The 21,419-nt window shown below is 40.0% G+C and overlaps 1 protein-coding gene across 4 annotated transcripts in view; it reads right to left on the bottom strand.

Annotated features, from left to right (window-relative positions):
• The window catches only part of peak1 (pseudopodium-enriched atypical kinase 1), a 55,985-nt gene that overhangs the window by 33,179 nt on the left and 1,387 nt on the right, over positions 1–21,419 (bottom strand). For 2 of the 4 annotated variants that reach the window (XM_077596369.1, XM_077596370.1), the window contains exon 2: positions 20,452–20,524. The exons of the other annotated variants lie outside the window; for them this stretch is intronic. The gene's annotated coding sequence lies outside the window, so the exon portion shown is untranslated. The remainder of the gene's footprint in view (positions 1–20,451; positions 20,525–21,419) is intronic. 4 annotated transcript variants of the gene reach the window in all.

Genomic DNA, 21,419 nt, shown 5'->3' with positions numbered 1-21,419 from the left:
TTGAGTTTTTCCAAGAAGGAATTTACCTGATAATTAGGAAGGAGAAAGCCAACTGCCTGAGCGAGATGCTGAACAAACCCAGTAAAAACGCAAACCTTTCCAGAAACGTTGTGGGTTCGTCAATGGAGGGAAATTAGCATGTTTGGGAAGTTTGGAGAGGAAATTAGCTCTATATGTTTCCTGCTTTTAGCAATTTGCACAGATTGCTTGTGTGTGTGTGCTCGGGGGCCCCGGGAGGGGTATCAGACTGTTTGCAACGAACGCTCCGTGGAGCGTGACTTTAGGCCAAGACGCAGTTGGGTGAGTCAACAACAGACGTTCTTAAAAGAGGTGGCTGCTCTACAAAGAAACTGAAATGTATTGAAAATCCAAGTTCTAATCAAGCGTGACACTCTAGAAAATTGACTGTATTTCCAAAAACAATACGGTCTTAGATGTTGGCTATATTTAGACTTGAGCAATTCAGAGACAATATGAAATGGCATATTTTGAGACATCACAAAAGCTTTTGGAAATATTGTATTGAATCGTCAAGAAGCTGTGAAAAAGAATTAGCGTCTAAATCTGACTTTCTCGAACAGGTGTGTGCTATGACCATCTTTGGACCCGAGTCCAAAGAAGCCATATCGACTGGGCGAATGGAGCAAATAAACTGACAATGTTTTTCGAGAAGTGTTGCTGCATGATGACAGATACCAACATCTGTGCGCAACAGATATTTGTAAAACTGGAGGGTTTATTTTTTCCAAAGATGACCTCAATATTCATGACAGAGGACTCCAGAGTGAAACTATTCATTTAACATCAACTTAAAAATAAAAATGTACATATTCTTGCAACAGGGAATTGACCCAAGGAAATTCTACCAGCCATTCTGACCTCATTGTAAACAGTCTCACTGCTAATCGACGGCTCACCAAGCCTTCCAAAAGGGAACAGAAGAGTTATCGAAGAATGAGCTTCATACCTGTCAACCTCTGCCGATAACTGCCCTTATAAATGATTATGATTCCCCTTACAAACCCCCCAAAAACCTTACAAACACCGTACGACTCGTACGAGTCGTACGGTGTTTGTAAGGTTTTTGGGGGGGTTTGTAAGGGGAATCATAATCATTTATAAGGGCAGTTATCGGCAGAGGTTGACAGGTATGGAGCTTGCACGTGAAATTGCATGAGAAGTGCAAAGTGGAGTGCAAGGCGGTGTGCGTCGAGCATGATGTCATTATTGTGTGTCTCCGAGCCAAAGCGGAAAAAGCATCTAGGTTGTTCCGAGAGCTGACGGCTGGGATCGTATTTAGATGGCATCAGATGCTATATTTAAATATGCTTCTGCACCCGCACAGGAAAGAGTTTAGGCAACATGTTACTTCATTTCTTGCAGCGTGTAATGTTTAGTGTGAAATGCTAGAAGAAGCTTTCACGCACAGATCCAGAGAAATTGTTGCGACGAAGTGGGTCGTGGAACGTGGTTGGAAACAAATGCAGGGAAGCAGTCAATGGACGAACAAAATTCTTAATGACTGAGGCAGGTGGGGTTTCATGAAAATAACAAGGACTTAGAATCAAGTAACAAAATCAAACCTGACGGGACAACATGAGGAAATGACTAAAAAACACACAGGGTTTAAATCACTGGTGTCAAAGTGGCGGCCCGGGGGCCAAATCTGGCCCGCCGCATCATTTTGTGCGGCCAGAGAAAGTAAATCATGAGTACCGACTTTCTGTTTTAGGATCAAATTCAAATGATTATAGATGATGTACATTACATTTCCTGATTTTAAAATCAATCATTGCAATATTTTCAATCCAAATTTATTTCTTTTGTGTTTTTAGTTCAAGGCGCATTTTGTAAGATCTAAAAATAAATATATAGATATTTTCCGTTTTCCACTTTAATATTAAACATAAATAAAAAATATATTTTGTTTTCATTTGAAATGAAAAACATGATTAAAATTAATTTAATTTTCCATTACTAAGTAAAAAAAAAGCTCAAATAAACATTGCTTTAGATCTATAAAAACGGACTATTTAGGGCTTTTGATCCAGTTCTTTTAATCCAATTTTTAAAAAAAAATCTTAATATTAGATCTAAAATGGTCCGGCCCACATGAAATGGAGTTGACGTTAATGCTGCCCGCGAACCAACCTGAGTTTGACACCCCTGGTTTAAATAGACAGACCATGGTTGATTACAAAGTACAACCAACAAACCCTAACATAAATTTCAGAATCAGAGCGCAAGGACAGAAGAACCACTGACAAAAACTGATGTCCCTCCTCCATTAGGACGGAAAAGTGTCCGTTTCTTGTTCTTGATCTTTATATAGAATAGCAATTTGATTCAGTTCAGTACGATGAGCATTTTTGATACATTAAATTAAAAAAAAGGTTAAGATATGCTATAAAAATGTTCGACTTTTCAGGACCCCAATTTCAGTTAAGGTCTGATTTAGTTCAATTTGCAAAGTATTTTCTGTTTTTTTTTTTTTTTTTTAGCTGAGAAGAAAATCACAGAATTTAAATGGATCGACTGAGAACTGAGAACTGGATCAAGTGGGAATACTAAGCTCATTATTGTGGTGGCTGTGCTCAGTGAGATCTGGGTTGGCACAAATGACAGACTAACTAACCCATAATGAGAAACCCAAGTGGGTACAGCGCGAGTTTCACAGAGTAGCCATTGAGATCGTCCGGTAGATAACGAGGTGAGGGAGTAACTCAATACATAGGCTTTTGAGAAATCTCCTGAGGATCATGCACAGGCACCCTGGGGAGACCTTTAAACATTTCAAAGGGCATTCATGTTATATTACAACTCTGGGGGATAACAGAGCCTCAGCATGGGGCTATCTATGACCGGCTTGGAAGTCTTCAAAAAGAGGGACTACCGTATTTTCTTGAATATACGCGATATTTGTCGCAAAAAAAATGACTGAATCAGGGGTACGGCTTATATGCGCACAAATTAGACTTGACATGCACGAAACAGCAAGCTGACAAAGACGAAACGCCATAACGCAAGACAATTTTTTGTAAGATTTTCCCTTCAAAATAACACATTTGTACTCCCTATTAAAATCATGAATATGGAGGTGAAAATTGTGAATCAGGGGGCGGCTTATACGAGGGAAATTGTAAAATTCAATGATTTTAAGGCAATTTTAAGGGTGCGGCTTATACACAGATGCGGCTTATACGCGAGAAAATTCGGTAAATGTCTTTTATTCCATAAATAATAACCGTAACTTGTTGAAGGTGGAGGCGGCTAATATGGAAAATAATACGGTAACATACGGTAAGTAAGATGCTTTCTGTTATTGAGAAATTGGACACAAATTGGAAAGAAAATCTGTATATTTTCAAGGATGACACAATTGATATACTACGTCAGCGTTAGCGTTTATTCCCGCGTGGGGATCACGCTGAGCTGGAAGCTAGCCCAGAAGTATTTAGCTAAGGTTCGCCAAAAAGCGATAGTGAAAGAACCCCAAGGCTTACAAAGAGATAGAAAGCCATTCACACTCATGGATCAGTGCCATTACTCTACTCTTCACCTTGAAAATGAAGGGATGCATTTAATTAGACTAAAAGCATAAATGTTCTATTCGTGGTCAGTCTTTATTATGAAACCATGAGGGGCAAAATCAGAAACATGTACAAAATGTGTCTCATGTGTTTGCTCTAGTCATAATTAGCCTTTATGTCTCTGAAGCATTAAATAATTCGGCCACAAAAGTGTTTAATTAAAGTAATTCACAATGATGTAAAATGGATTAATAAGCGTGTCCCCATTTTCTGTCACGCTTAAGCACGAGTTTAATTTTTGCTTCAACTGTAAGCAAATGAATTTAACTTGCAAAAGCTGATAAAATGCATTAGAAGGGCTAAAGTGAGCATAACCTGTTAATTGAGAACCAAAGACGCACCGACAGAAATATGGAATATGGAAATGACTATTTTTTACTTCTGTCCTGATCACATATTTTTGCATGTTACCTGATTTGGAGAATCCACCGATAAACAGAAAATGTATTAAATAAAAAAGCCTATCCAAAACTAAAAGAGCCATTGCAAAATTATGATCATATAAAAGGGTGAGTTCCACAAAGCAGAAAAAATATTGTAAATCTCTTTCTTCAATTGTCCAGCGCCAAAATAAGGATGCAAACAAACTGTTTAAAAAAAATATATTTTACATAAATAAACTTATACAGCAAATGAACTTGGTCACCCAATACGATAAATTGAGCTATTTTAGTTGTGATTTGTTTGACATTTACTTCATGGTTTGCTTAAATAGTCTCAAAATAGTCTGTAAATCTACACATTTTGCATTTATACAAATGGACGTCATTTTGCGACCTTAACTCATTAATCACCATAGCAAAAAAATCGATCTTTTTATACCCGATTCCCATCTGAAAAAGCTACGATTGGGCCAAATTCCGATAAATTCCGATCCGATTCCCACATGAGCAACACCCTAAAATTCCCAACTACCCAACCATCAAGATACATTATGTGGAAATATGAGAGTTTTTTTCCCCCACTTCAATACTGTTGAGAGCAATGACACCAATGTTACAATTTGTATCGCTGTGGATTGACTTGCCAGCCACAAGCATGTCGGTTTGTTGTTGTCTAGCCCACTGTTCCTGTCAGTCAGTCCTTGCAGATCCCCTGTGCTTGCATACTGCACCCCCCATCCACCACCGCCAACCCCTTACCCATCACCCTCCTCTCAGAGCCCAGTGGCTGCATGCCAATCTCTGGGCAGGACACCCGACCCGCCACCACCACCACCACAACAACATACTTTAGCCGCAGTAGCCGATTGACCAAATCTGCAAAGCGCAAATGCTAAATTAAGTCCGACGTTTATTTATGCGGAAGGCGCAATGTGACATTTAATACCATTCTCAGACAGACACGTCATACTCGGCCATTTATCCACAATGGACAATCGTCCCTTCAGCCTGATATAGCTGTTATTTGGGTGCAAAGTGCACTTATTTTCTGATTTTCTGAGAACCGATGGGGAGGCGTTTCCAGGACAGAGACGTTAAGATGAAGGTTGTTTATTTACACGTTGTAAAGGGTAAAGACTGACATTCATTTTGTTGTTTTTGTTAACAAGAAATTGCACAAAAACTGTTCAAGGGTTGCACATTTCGAACTTTGTTAGCCTGTCTATGCCATTTTGCTTGGTTTGTTCGTTTTATTCTAAGGGGGTGACGTGTTTTTTTTAAGTATACAACATATAGTTCTGTTTTATTTATTTATTTTTGCAGTTTTACCTTTAAGTGAACCTGCAGATGGCATGAAACACATTGAAGGGGAAAACATGGCTTTGCTATCCATCTAATTGAGTATTATACAGTAATAAATGTATATTATACAGAAGGCAATCATTCCAATATGTCAGATCCTCCCAAAAATTTTAAATTTATTTGTGGAATATGATAATATATGATAATACGCATACACCAAACTCTACTACACAGGCTAAAAATGTACGTATAGTAATTGAATGTGCATATAGTACTTAAAATGATTCATATTTTGGGTTTAGCATGACTGATTACATTAAGCTTAAGAGGAATTCAGATGTAGATGTACGATTAAAGGTATTATGGAATTAACGCTAATGAATATCTATGCTGTAATCAATTGACCACGTTCCAAAATGGCACTTCGACTGAGCTTTTTGACGTCATTTTTTTACAATGTTAAATGTACTTTTCATAGCACAAAAAAACATTTTGCATTGTGTTAGAATTATTATGGAATATTCTATATGTGTTGTAAGCATTTTTCAATAAGTAATAAGGCTATAAACCAATTCATGAACCATGGACACTTTTCCTCCACATCGGCTCCTCAAGGCCCCACAGCTCGAGGACACATTGTTTTCACACACGCTTTTCGGCAGAACACAACGGGACTGTTTTGACGGGACTCCAGCAGAAGATGGCGATAATCGCATTATTGTTTGAAAATACGGCTTTGCTTTGTTTACCTTGAAAGCATTCCTCACACTGTTGTTTTCTAACCAGCGAGGGTGTTATTGTACTGATTACATAACCATGTTTTTCGAGTGTCGCGATTAAATACAATGATTCAGTTACTGCAATTCAGAATGCACTGGGGGCTAAGACGACGCCACATTGCTTCTCCTTGCAAGTTCGCCGCAGAGTTTGTTGAAAGATGTTTTTCCTTTTTTAATTAAATATTACTAATAATGATTTAAAAGGTTTGAATCATTATTCCAACATTTGGTCCTTCGAGTAGCCGGGGTCAACAAACCGATAGGGAATCCAGACGCTGCGGTTTAATATCTGGAGTGACCGTGCACGGCGAGAATCCCTTTTCCAGGCTGGACTATTTCTCAGCAGCGCCTGTTTTCTAATCGGTTGACGACTATCCTCTTGGTAAGCATCTTTCGACATTTCTGCCGAGTCCGCGTGTGATGGCTGCATATTGTTGACGGGTTCCGAGTGCGTGAAGGGCATCACACGCGAAGGCCTTATTTTGAGAAGTAAGGCTCGCATCCTGGGGATGGCGATTTTAAAACCCTGCGGATACTAGTCACTAGCAGGTAGACACGGTGGGGTCTATAAAAATGTGGTGGTCGACATTGGTTGTGTGTGCGTAGTTGTTAAAGAAAAAAAGGTACTACGGGGGCACACGGATCCACTCCAAAAATGGGTAGTGGAAACAGATTGGATTGTTGAAAATCAAAGCGCTACAAGGGTTAAACACCTAAACTTATGGATAAATAAATATGGATTTGCTGGCCAGCTTAATATGCATAAGATATTGATACTGCAGGATAAAATACGTGCTAAGCATGGGGGAAATCTTAACAAAATGGAGCAGGAGGGATATAATGATACCTATTATTGGTTTATGATACATGGGTTAAATCAGTTGATAACGTTGGGACTGGAAACACAGAGGCTGTGTTATTCCACAGAAAAGAGGACGGGGAGACTTGCCCGGTGGGGAAGAAATATGTTGTTGTTAAAAAGGAGGGCCCCCTCCGACAAATATGACCAGGTCGGGAGGGCCCGTGGGGGACATGGGGAGAAAACGCTATCTCCCCAGCCTGGGGCGCCGCCAATGAGTGATGTGTTTATTGAACAATATCCCATGATCGAAGTTGCTAATACTAATGTGGGCAAGGAGCAGGCTCCTAATAAATTTGGATGTTCGAATCCATAAGCTGATGGTGGCCCGTTGTGTCATGACGGTGGTAATTTGAATTTGAGAGTGCATGAACTGATTGATCGGGTTACGGGGAAGTTTAAAACAAAAGTTAATTATACCGTGATCAGCAGAGCTAAACAGAGGGATGGTGAGCCTTTTGCAGAATATCAAATAAGGATGACGGCTTGTTTTAAGGCCAACAGCGGCCTCGCTGAAGACCACGCGGTGGGCAGCATTTATCAGGAGCAGCTAAAAAATGTGTTGCATGCTCATTCAAATGTGTTGCATTCTCATTCAAATTATACTTATATATATTACATATATCCCGCGATTGCCCAAATAACAGGGCCTCTAAAAGTGAAGACAAATCGGCATGACTAGTCGGGGGGCCTGCTCAAAACGAGAAATGGATTTGAGCAGAGGGAAGTGGAACTAAATTTAGCGGAGATATTGGCACTTGATACAATTAAACCTGAAATCACACTGTTCGTGAATGGGATGCAATTAAAATTTTTGTGTGATGCTGCTAGGCATACTTGTTAATAGTACCTAAATATACTGTCAATTTAATGAAATGAAATGGCTTATTGTGGCTTATCCTGGTTTCGTTCCCGTCTGCTAGCGGGAATATTTTGGTTAACAGAAATACAAAACAGCAAATTAAATGTTTAGCGGGGTTGCCAAAACTGCGTTTTGGTCAGACTCTAAACTTGCCGAATAATGCTTTGATTGCGGGGGGAGCGCTCTGTTTTGATGCGGCTGAATATTACAATAATTGGCCTTGGGGGTGCTGAAGCAAACTTGAGGGCAGAAATGGGTTTTGCTATGATATAGTTGTGCTTGCAGCATATTGTAATTTAGTCTTCTCTAAAAAATAATTGCTCACAGGAGGCACAAGAGGGGAAGCATTGGGCAGAAATAAAAAGAGAGCACTTAGGAATGTCAACATTGATAAGCTGCCTCTGCAGCGAGCGTGAAGGTCACAGTCAGCGGGTAAGGGCGCGCTTCCGTTTAAACATTTCAGAATAAGAACAAAACATGGTCTGCAAGGGATGCAGAGTTCCGCGATTATCTTCGCATTTATTTTTGGGATTTAATCAGAAATGTCTTTCGAGGTGATAGAAAATCTGTTTGGCAAAGATTGATTTGGGGAAAGCTTTGGAATTGGGAATAATACTATTATTATTATTTTATTTTATTTTTTGTGAAGTTCAAAGGGCTCTTAATTGAAGAGAGCTAGTTTTGGAGGATAAAACGATATTATTACTGTTTTTGAATGGGTGGCTGGTTAAAGAAAAATGAATGGATTTTTTTACAATATTATGGCATATTGGTTACAATTTGTGGGTCCTTTATTAAGCATTGAAAATTGTAATTAGGAAATGCCTAGTAAAAGGTGGATTTCACTAATTTAATTATTGTAGATTTTTCTTGTGGTAACAGGGAGCTATAAGAAATGGCTCTTATCTTAAGTAAACATAGTATGGGGTGATTTGCAATTTATGTCTTAGGTATTAAGAGTTATTTGGTTGTTAAAGAAATCAGACATGAAATTAACAATGCGGAAATGAGAAATTTCATGGCATTCGTCCAAATTGTTAGGTAAATTGAACCTGGCTGGGGTAGATAAGATAATTGGTTAAGGATAGGCATAGTTTCCCTAGAAGAAACATGGAGCGTCTTTAGGTGCACAAAAGACTTTCCTTGTTTGACCTGAAGGGGGCGTATGCTTTGGTAGGTCAAATTGATGACTATTGGGACGTTATTACTGTCTATTGCTTTAGAGGCATACACATTAAGAATTTAGCCAAAACTTACTGCATTGCAATTATGGGGTTAATACAACTGAATGTTACGGTGATAACGATGGGCAATAACAAGCTTAGATAAAGGGGAATATCTACAAACAAACAAAAAAATCTAAATTCAGGTAGGGCCTTCCATGGTGTGAAACAAGTGATGAAATAATGTCTATGTTTTAAAAATAACATCTCCAAATTATAAAATATCAACCTTGGGGAAATGCTTTAAGTAGATGGGTTGATTAGAAAGGGGGTGAGATAAAGTTTTTACAAACGGTTAAAATACAAAAAGGGTGTGTGTGTGTGTTTCAATGTGTCACAACTTTTCCGTTATTGCCTTATTGGCGAATAGATAGTTAATCACAGCCACTCGCATGGCAATCTACATGCTGACTGAATGGGGTAAGGGGCGGTGGCAATTGAACAAATTTCTATTTTTAGATATGTGGCATGTGAATCTAATACATTAATTATCTAGTTTCTTCAGGCATCAATCTTGCGGTTCGAGGATCTACTAATGCGGAGTGGATCCAGACCTTCCGGAGTGTGGAGTATTCCTGGTGTCCTCAAGAATTCGTAGGTTTTCTCTGGGTACTCCAGTTTTACTCCAACAAACCAAAATTGTGGATGATTGGGGGAGCACTCAAAGATTATGAGTGCCAGCGTGGATGAGTGTCTGTCTTTTGTGTTTCAATTGGCTAGCCACCAAGATATATCAATATTCTAATATCAAGGTGGAATATTTCTGAAATCGCTGATAAGCCTTTCAAGGACGGCGGTGGCAGAGTAGGACAGAAACAAAAAGAAAAGAATTTCGCCAAATGAAATTTTTTGATTTCTGCAATGGGGAATTTTGGGAACCTGGGGGACTAAACAAAAACAAAAGACTTATCTGGGAGGGCTGCCATTTTGAGTCATGGTAAATTTCATGCCTCAAAAAAGGGGGAGGTTATATATTCAATCTATATGCAGATATATGGCAAAAACACGGACGATTCCCCCTTATGTCAAGCTACAAAAGCTACGTATCCATTTCAAAGGATACACATGGAATATGTGTGGTACATAACAGTCCTAAAACAGATTGGGGAAACCTTGTTGCAGAAACTGGTCTAGATTGGCAAGCTTGGATGACACACGTGTGCAAAAAACCATCAGGCCTTCGATAAAATTAACCCATACGGTGGGGCATTACAAATCATAATTCAGACTGACAAATTAACTTGTGAATCTTTGTCTGACGTTTTTCCTAAGTCCATGGGTAAGAAGGTCGTCGGAGATGGAAACACCCGGATCCGCCATAGTAAAATTAAAATCTGAGATGACCAGAGAATTCATTTCTGCAACGGGGAGTTCCCAAACGGGAGGCGGTAAGAAATAATTGGTTATTGTTGATGGAAAATGCAGCTATTATAAATCAAACCTGTATCAAACCTGTATAACATGTATGGGGGGCCGACCTCTCTTAAGAGTAGTACCCGCGCAAATTACCCCTGATTGTGTAAAGGAGATAATGCAAAATTTTTAGTGTTATATAAAGGTCTCATACTACAAGTTCTGTTTAGAAGTGTTACACAAAAGAGGAAATAATTTATAATTAGAATTATACCAATATTTATTACAATAATTTATACCAATTATTGTGGCATAAAGGCTCATTGAACTGTACTCATATATTGATCTTGGATTGAATCGAATTTTGCCAGACTGTAATATCTGTACATACTGTATCGTTTTTCAAAGAATTGATATTGACAAAAGATGTAAGCCCAAAATGTATGAAATGGAATAATGTCTACCCAGTTACAACGGCAGCAAAGGACAAGCCTAACTTTTCAACACATGTCGCGTTTAATCATTTTACCTGCTTAGCCCTCACAGGGCACGGACCGGCACTGGGAGCGATAAATGTGACGTGGTGTGCCCACGTCCTAAAACAGACTACACCCCTGATTCCACGTTCTGACCTATGGTGGTGGTGGGGTCAAAACAAATTATACGACTCCTGCCAAAATGACAGCAGGACTTTGGGCCTTGGTCTCACTGCTATTACCAGTGTCTGTTTTTCCATCTACAGTAGAGGAGATACAATTGGCTGCACAGAAATCCGGTATGATGGCGGGCCCCTCGCGACGGCGTCGCATGGAGAGAGGGTGATACATTGATGCGATTGGCATCCACGAGGATGAGTATAAGTTGGCTAATCAGATCGCAGCAGGTTGGGAGTATATTTTTCTTTTAATTACTCCAAACAAAAATGTTGATTGGATAAATTACCTGCATTACAATGTCCAAAAACTTGGAAATTATACTGAACAGGGATTTGTGGCGATAAAGGAACAACTGGCAGCCACTAGTCTGACGGCGTTCCAGGATCGTGCAGCGGTTGAAATGCTTCTTGAAGGAGCAGGGGGCGTATGCAACGTTTGAAAATGTTGCACTCAACAACACGCCCCCCACTGGGTCCCACACCAGGGCCAACGATGGCCTGCAGACCCTAAACCGCAAGATGAAAAAGCATCCTGGAGTAGAATAATGTCCGCTGACAGATTTGTGGCCTCACTAATAATGATTTGGCCTAATTTGTGGTAGCCTTTTTGCTACGATTTTGACATTATGTGGGTGTTGTATAATGCCCTGCTTAAGATCTTTGATGAGCCGACTTATAACCACTGCGATTGCCCCTACAAATTCCAGATTGCATGAATTATATCTCCTACTGAAGTGCTGACACTAACAGTGAATTCCAGGAGCATGGTAATTACGAGGATGGATTGGACGAAAATGATCTTATTTTCTGATTTTCAGACCTGCCGAACGAGTAGAGCCTAAGCGGGTAAAATTAAAACAGCCAACGGTGATATCCCTCTCATTTTGAATTTGTCATAAAATGAATAACAAACATATAGTAAAAGGAGGGAATGTTAGAATTATTATGGAATATTCTATATGTGTTGTAAGCATTTTTCAATAAGTAATAAGGCTATAAACCAATTCATGAACCATGGACACTTTTCCTCCACATCGGCTCCTCAAGGCCCCACAGCTCGAGGACACATTGTTTTCACACACGCTTTTCGGCAGAACACAACGGGACTGTTTTGACGGGACTCCAGCAGAAGATGGCGATAATCGCATTATTGTTTGAAAATACGGCTTTGCTTTGTTTACCTTGAAAGCATTCCTCACACTGTTGTTTTCTAACCAGCGAGGGTGTTATTGTACTGATTACATAACCATGTTTTTCGAGTGTCGCGATTAAATACAATGATTCAGTTACTGCAATTCAGAATGCACTGGGGGCTAAGACGACGCCACATTGCTTCTCCTTGCAAGTTCGCCGCAGAGTTTGTTGAAAGATGTTTTTCCTTTTTTAATTAAATATTACTAATAATGATTTAAAAGGTTTGAATCATTATTCCAACACATTGTTTCTCATTTGCGTTTTGTAAAGTAATTGCCACAATTGAAAAAACACAAAGTATGTCAACTGATGAATGAACAACAATGTGCTGCGGAGCTTTGCTAATTTCACATTTTATGCTAACAGCAAGTCATCATGACCTAGTTGAGCGTTACGAACAGTGGAAGAGGACTTTGTGCATTTGCAGCGACAGGAAGAACACTTCATATGAGCAGATTTGCAGAAAAAGCACCTAAGCCACCGCCTCCATCTATCTCATCTGGAATCTTCCCTTTCTGAATTCTATCAAAATGCAAATGAGGAAGCACATGATTTATCCTCAGCCAATCTCTAACAAAATCAAATGCGAGTTAAGTACATCATTTTGTTGTTCAATAATTTGATACTCAACAGAATCATACCCGTCAACCTCTGCCGATAACTGCCCTTATAAATGATTATGATTCCCCTTACAAACCCCCCAAAAACCTTACAAACACCGTACGACTCGTACGAGTCGTACGGTGTTTGTAAGGTTTTTGGGGGGTTTGTAAGGGGAATCATAATCATTTATAAGGGCAGTTATCGGCAGAGGTTGACAGGTATGAGAAGTATTGTTAAAGGTGCAAGTCAGCGGAGTTAAATATACGTACACACACAAAAAAAGCAACACAAGTCCAACTCAACGTTCAACTAGTCTGTGGATCTCTACAGTATTTTTGTTCATAGTTTCAGATTTTTTTAGGCCAAATTTTCAGTCAAATTTTTAGGTTGCATTTAAATTTCATCATTCAAAAGTTGCAACATAAATATAAGCGCAGGGTAAAATAGCTTCAGCAGATGGACTCCATTTTATGCCACTTAATTCGCCATAACCACAGTGGAATTTATTTGTATTTCACAGTAATTTGCCCCTTCCCATTATTGGTTACACCTAGATTTAAGCAGGCAAAATACTGTACCCGGGCGCTGAGCCGAGCGCCGGTTCCAAAATGTAATCGGACACCGAACCTCATTTAGCGACGTTGCTGTTCGGACATATTGTTTTGGTCTTTTGTGGGCTGTCAGATTTTATACTGTCATTGTTTTCATATTGTACAATCTAGAACAGGGGTAGGGAACCTATGGCTCAGGAGCCACATGTGGCTCTTTTGATGGGTGCATCTGGCTCTTCGCTAACCTGTGAGCTAAAATATGGAAATCGCTGGTGACAGAACTGAGATATCACATCTAGAACTGCTTTAATCTTCATTTTTTTGAAGTAGACTTTTCTGGAATGCATCCTCTCATTGATTAGCAACAGCATAAGAATCTTTTAAAAAATATTCAGTATTTTTCCACTTTAAAAGTGGTGAAATTACCAAAAAAAATTGAAAAGGCACTCGTTTACATGTATGTATTTTGACTTTTAAATTCGTAGTATGGCTCACAAGGAATAACATTGGAAAATATGAATTGTTTGTGGCACTCTTCGTCAAAAAGGTTCCCGACCCCTGATCTAGAACCTGCTAAAATGTTGTATTTCTATTTTTCTTTCATTCCTTCATTTTCACACTGACTTGACGCCATTAAGGCAAAATGTCGGGCAATACCGGAGTACCCCGAGAAAACCCACTGTTACTAGTCACAGATGATGAGTGTGTCGAATTGTTAGTTATGGGACCAGTTATGAAAACAAGCTAGTCCATTTGAGTCTGTTTTAGTCTTTTTTTAATGAGCATCTTGAAATGGAAGACCAACAGAAATTTGACATGTGAGATCAAGTGCGTGGGTAAAATTCTGAGTATATTGCAAAAACATTTGTCATACTTAATGCACTTATATGACCGAGTCTGGAGATGAGTCTTAAAATCAAAATATACTGACAGCCCTCGTTGAGCTTGATGAAATTGAAGTGCCACTGTGATCTCCTCCATTAATCATATTCCTTTCATTGAATCATATTATCCTAAACTATCATGACACTTCTGAAGGATGCAAAATTCTTGCCCGACAAGTCTGAAGCCACGACTTTGAAAAGGCTAAAACCCCCATCTGATTTCTTTGCGTCACTCTCAAACACTGACACGCACGTTTCACTTGAATGAACCCTAACCCTGAAAACTGAAAACTAATGCATCAACCTCTCAGCAAGAAGATGGCGGCTTATTTGCCTAAAAACATCAACCAACTCCGTCGCCAACGAAATTTATGTCAAGACCGGATTGCCAAAACAAAACCCACATGGATCCCAACTAGATACAAAACAGTACTGGTATTTTGACAACGAGTCCTAACAAATCTGACTCCCATAAATATTTCATTTTCTCAACCACTTTATCCTCACAAGGGGGGTGCTGGAGCCCATCCCAGCTGACTTCAGAACTGAGGCGTGGGACACCCATAATCGGTGGCCAGCCAATCGCAGGGCACGAGTAGACGGACAGCCAATCAATCATAGCTAAGGGCAATTTGGAGTGTCCAATCAGCCTTGCATGCATGTCTTTGGAATGTGGGAGTACCCGGAGAAAACCCACGCAGGCCCGGGTGAACATGAAAACTCCACACAGATGGACCGACCCAGATTTTAACCCTGTGAGGCCGACGCACTAACCACTCAGCCATAAATATATTATATATTATCTATAAATTTGGCATTGTTGTAGCTTTACTTCGGTTAACACAACATACACAGTCAGTAAATCTGACGGCGAATGAAATACTCGCCCGAGAGCGACAATTGTGTTCAATACAGGAAGATGGGAGGAGTCACAGTTGGTGTCAAATATCATTCCCGTATCCCAGCGCTGCGGAATTCCCTTACACACAGGTGTCACCCTCGCAAAACACCAAAACAAAAATCCAGTCTACCCGCCGAGCAAAGCTGCCTAACGCCAGTGAACTCAATTGGGGAAACAAAAAACACAGCAGACCTGAACCTTGTTGCTATGTTGCAAATATACCTTTAAAATCCATGTATATTTCATAAAGAAAATATAAAGCACATATCAAGTAAAACCTAGCTGACCATTGCCAAGTCATAGCAGTAAAACAAGAAACGTACTAAATATCATGTGGAATTTTGAACCGCTTTATCCTCATTAGGGTTGCGGGGGGTGCTGGAGCCAGCTGTCTCCGGGCCAGAATCGGTGGCCAGCCAATCGCAGGGCACAAGGAGACAAACAACCATCTACACTCATTCTCATACCTACGGGCATTTTAAGGTGTCCAATCAGCCTACCATGCATGTTTTTGGAATGTGGGAGGAAACCGGATTACCCGGAGGAAACCCACACAGGCCCAAGGAGAACATGCAAACACCACAAACCTGGACTTGAATCCAGGACCCCAGAGATGTGAGGCCGACGCCCTAACCCAAGGGTGTCAGACTCGGGTTGGTTCGCGGGCCGCATTAACGTCAACTCGATTTTATGTGGGCCGGACCATTTTAGATATAATATTTAGATTTTTTTTAATAAATGGATTGAAAGAACTGGATCAAAAGCCCTAAATATTCAGTTTTTTATGGATCTAAAACAGTGTTCATTTTAGCTTTTTTTAATATATTTTAGATTTTACAAAATGATTTTTGAACTAAAAACACAGAAAAATGGATAAAAAATGACAATGATTGATTTAAAAGGGGGAAAATCAGGAAATTGAATATACATCTATACTCTTCATTTGAATTTGATCCTAAAACAGAAAGTCGGCACTCATGATTTACTTTCCCGGGCCACGCAAAATGATGCGGCGGGCCAGATTTGGCCCCCGGGCCGCCACTTTGACACACGTGCCCTAATCACTGGCTCCACCGGGCTGCATGTGGAATTTTCGTCCCAGTAAAATAAGAACCCTTGAGAAGTCCATGATTCCAGCCAAAATCAGGTAGACGATGAGTTGGTTTTTCTTTCCGCTCTAATCTAATCTTTTATTCATGCGAACGGGGACAACTGTGCGAGAGCCACTAATAGAATAAATATGAACTGTTTACGACTGCACATCAGAGCCATAATATCAGAGACTAAAATACGCATCTGGTACTGCATTGCAACAGACCGTTTGCAATAAGGAGCTCTTTTTAAAGTAAAATGCAATTAGGGAGTGGGAAAAATTATGAGTTTTGTGACACCAGCTGCCCTCATAGTGCTGTCAATTCTCAACAAAAATCAGTATATTTTTAACAAAAAAAGGGGGACGGGCGTATACTACTACACCAATACAAGAATATTATAACATATACAAAAAGGTGTGTTGGTAAGCTCATAAGATCATTGATAAGAACACAACTGACGTCAATTAAAATCTATACGCCATAGTTGTCGCTAATAAAAATGATGACTGAATCAAGGGTGCGGCTTATATGCGCACAAATCAGTATCTCAGAAATACCATGTGCGATGATTTTGCTTAAGATTTTCCCCTTCAAATTAACACATTTGTACTCCCTATTAAAACCATGAATATGGAGGTAAAAATTGTGAATCAAGGGGCGGCTTATACGAGAGAAATTGTCAAATTCAACGATTTCAAGGCAATTTTAAGGGTGCGGCTTATATGCAGAGGCGGCTAATATGCGAGAAAATACGGTAAGTAACAAAAAACACCCTCACAAAAGACAAAGCAGAGGGAATAACACAATTGACCTTTTTGTGGGTCTTTGTGTGAGGGTGAGCGGGTAAGTGAATATGCACCGTTTTACCTCGAGGCCACACCTGTTACCCGGCTTAGGCCATGCATGCAGACTGGGTGCGAGGGGGAGAGGTCAGGGGTGAGGGTGTCACATGACACTTGGCTCAGAGATTTGCCCTAGAAGCAATGTGCACAAAAACACTGTCAACCAACTAATTATTGGCTGTTTGTGTCAGGGGTGTCAAACAAGGTTTGGGGAAAGAACGTCAACACGAAAGCATCCGATCCAACTTTAGTTTATTCTGCTTTTCACAGGTACATTTGGGGTATTTTATGCAGAACAGATTTCATTATATCAGAGATTATGACTGTTTTACAGAAATGGACCATAATTGTCAGTTATGCGCTAATGAGAAAACTCTCATTTATAAAAATAATAATAATCAAATTTAAAAAAAATAAAACGCCTTGCGAAAGTGTGTAGCATTGGACATTTTCCAATCATTCATTCATTTTCTGAACCGCTTATCCTCATAAAGGTCGCTGGGGGTGCTGGAGCCTATTCCAGCTAGCTATGGGAATCTAACCCTGAATCAGTGGCCAACCAATCACAGGGCACAGGGAGAAAGGACAACCAATCCCAGCTAGGGTTTGGCGATTTAGAGTGATCAACCAGCTAGCCTAGCATGCATTCTTATGGGATATGGGAGGAACCAGAGTACCCGGAGAAAACCCTCACAAGCCCAGGGAGAACATGCAAACCCCACTTAGTGAGGACCCACCTGGGATCAAACACTCGACCCCAGAACCAGCTAGCCTAGCATGCATGCTTATGGGAGGAAACAGAGTACCCAGAGAAAACCCACACAAGCCCAGGGAGACCATGCAAACCCCACACAGTGAGGACCCACCTGGGTTCGAACCCTCGACCCCAGAATCAGCTAGCCTAGCATGCATGTTTATGGAATATGGGAGGAACCAGAGTACCAGTAGAAAACCCACACAAGCCCGGGGAGAACATGCAAAACCCACACAGTGAGGACCCACCTGGGATCGAACCCTTGACCCCAGAACCAGCTAGCCTAGCATGCATACCTATGTAATATAGGAGGAACCAGAGTACCCGGAGAAAACCCACACAAGCCCAGGTAAAACACACAAACCCCACACAGTGAGGACCCACCTGGGATCGAACCCTCGACCCCAGAACTGCGAGGCCACCCCAGGACATTATTCTTTTTATTGATTTAAATCAACAAAAAAGTGAAAGTACACCTGCTATTTTTCCACACGCTAAAATATCCACCAAACATCAGGGATACTGAGCTTGTTTCCCACTCTTTAACCACGTAGGGGCCCCAAGGCCAGGGTCGTGGCGAAGTGCATTCAACCAGTTATCTACAACACTACTACTCCTCAATCTATATTGTAGTTTAGGCAATAAATGTAATTTTAGCCGTCTCCTTATCTAGCTATTGCAACAGAACGCGGATAATACAGCGGAGGGTCGATGGCAAGCAAACAAGGAGGCGTAGAGAACACGGGAAAGAGCCAAGTGACCCGAAGATATCATACCGTGAAGCGCTGAAAACCCCTGTGACGTAAAGCTTAGGCCACAAACGTACTGCTGTCACTCAGAGATGCCACAAATCAAATAAAACTCAAAAGATCACCGCAGAGTACAATCTGGCAACCGCCTGCCACTTGGAATGTGGAGCACGTTCCCCTCGCAACAATCCAGGAAAACAATCCAACAAGTGTTTGCTTCTCATGGTTTGTCGGAGACGGTTGGAAATGTCAAATGTCCCCCTCTTGGTCTTCTTTACGTAGGTGAAGAGGTAACAATGGCGGACGTCTGTACTTTTGTTTACGCCACATGTGTCAAAGTGGCGGCCCGGGGGCCAAATCTGGCCCGCCGCATTATTCTGCGTGGCCCGAAGTAAATCATGAGTACCGACTTTCTGTTTTAGGGTCAAATTCAAATGGTTATAGATGTACATTACATTTCCTGATTTTCCCCTTTTTAAATTCAATCATTGCAATATTTTCAATCCAATTTTATTTCTTTTGTGTTTATAGTTCAAAGCTCATTTTGTAAGATCTAAAAATAAATATAGATATTTTCCATTTTCCACTTTAATATTGAACATAATTAAAAAAATATTTTGTGTGTTTTACGATCAAATTAAAATGAAGATTATAGATGTATATTATATTTACTGAATTTCCCACTTTTAAATCAATCATTGAAATTATTTTAATCCATTTTTTCTGTGTTTTTAGTATAAAAATCATTTTGTAAAATCTAAAAATATATAAAAATATTTTCTATTTTCCACTTTCATATGGAACAGAGTGATTAAAAGAGATTTTCCCTTACTAAGAAAAAAAGCTCAAATAAACGTTGTTTTAGATCTATAAAAAACTGAATATTCAGGGCTTTTCATCCAGTTCATTTAATCCATTTATTAAAAAAAATATAAAATATATATATCTAAAATGCCCCTTCCTGATTTCTGTGTTTCTTGGATATTTATCACACAGAGGTTTACTTAAGTGATTTCTTGATTAAACACACGTGGGGGTAATCAGGTGTAGGTGTGGCTAGTAAAATTGAACTCAGCTTTCCTACAATTGCAATTAGTCACTTATTTTGTGACTTCACAACGGGGGTGAAACAAATTTGTAATTTTTTCTGCTTTGTTAAATAAAATCATCATTTAGAAATTGCATTTTCTATTTCCTTGGGTTGTCTCTGTGTGATATTAAAATGGTTTGAAACCTTTGTGTGTGATAAATATGCAAAAAACGCAGAAATCGGGAAGGGGAAATTATGTTTATGGCACGGTTTATTGTTTATTGTGAAGCTACTGTCTGTTTCCAAGGAAGAGAGCTTTAAAAATTTATTGCGAATGTCATATATTGTTGGACTTCCCCCAAAAACATTGTGCGCTATGGTTATGCATTTTTTTTTTTTTTTTTTTTTTAAACGCATATTTTTATATTGTATCTTTTATATTGTATAAATTCAGATTTGCAAGGGAACTTTCCAGTTTTGTAACTCCTGTTTTGTGGTGTAAGATCTGTTTCAATTCAAATGAAATTTACCATGTGGCCGTCGTCTCAGAAGCTATTCACATTTGATCCAGATCCAATCCAGATGATTCTGTCAAAAATCCCATATCTGAACCCACTGATCTGGATCAGAAGCGAAGTCAACCAAATTTAATCCAGATTAGACATATTTTGACAATGGCATTTCTACCAAATCTTAGTTAATTTAATCAAAATGCGGGTCAGAATCAGGTTTGCAAATTCATATGAAAGATAATAAATCAAATTAGACAGGTTTATGCATTCTTTTCTTCAACATTTTTGTCCGGTGTTTAAAGTTATTTATATTCTGTCGGCGTCTGCTTACTTCTGTCACAGTTGATGATGAAACAATATTTTCATTTTGTTCCTCCTGTTTTGCTTCTGTGATGCTTGTCCACCTGTCCAGGAATGAAAATAATTGAGGTGTCCATACAGCCATGTAACATGTCTACACACAGCTGTTTAAACGCCAGGATTTTGTTATGTTCCCAAAATAATTTATCCATAAAATATTTTAAAACCTCCACCATTGCTGTGACCTTGAAACCATTGTGTTTAAAAGGTAACCATTTCAAAAGGGCTGAAAATACAACAACGGGGGGTGCCGGAGCCTATCTCAGCTAACAACCTGAATCGGTGGCCAGCCAATTGCAGGGCAAAGGGAGATAAATGACAACCAATCATAGCTAGGATTAGGCCATTTAGAGTGTTCAACCAGCTAGCCTAGCATGCATGTTTTGGGATGTGGGAGGAATACCGGGAGAAAACCCACATACAAAACATGAAAACTACACTGTAAGGACCTGGGATCAAACCCTCGACCTCAGAACGGTGAGGCCGATCCGCTAACCACCGCCAGATTATGAATTACTTATTTCATTTCACACTTGAAGGGTGAGAGTGGCCCGGTGGCTGAGTGATTAGCGCGTCGGCCTCGCAGTGGGGGACCTGGGTTCAAATCCAAGTCGGTCCATGTTCTCCCCGAGCCTGCGTGGGTTTTCTCCGGGAACTCTGATTTTCTCCCACATTCCAAAGACAAGAACGGTAGGCTGATTGGACGCTCTAAATCAGGGTTGTCCAAACTATTCCACAAAGGGCCCCAGTGGGTGCGGGTTTTCATTCCAACCCATCAAGAGGACACCTTTTCACCAATCTGGTGTCCTACAAGTGCAATCAGTGGATTGCAGTCAGGTGCTTCTTGTTTTCTGCAGAAATCTCATTGGTCAAAGTGCCTGGGCTGGATCGGTTGGAACAAAAACCTGCACCCACAGCGGCCCTCGAGGACCGGTTTGG

The sequence above is a fragment of the Stigmatopora argus genome, chromosome 3 (assembly GCF_051989625.1).
Source record: "Stigmatopora argus isolate UIUO_Sarg chromosome 3, RoL_Sarg_1.0, whole genome shotgun sequence".
NCBI lineage: Eukaryota > Metazoa > Chordata > Actinopteri > Syngnathiformes > Syngnathidae > Stigmatopora > Stigmatopora argus.
This window is presented reverse-complemented; position numbering and strand designations above follow the sequence as displayed.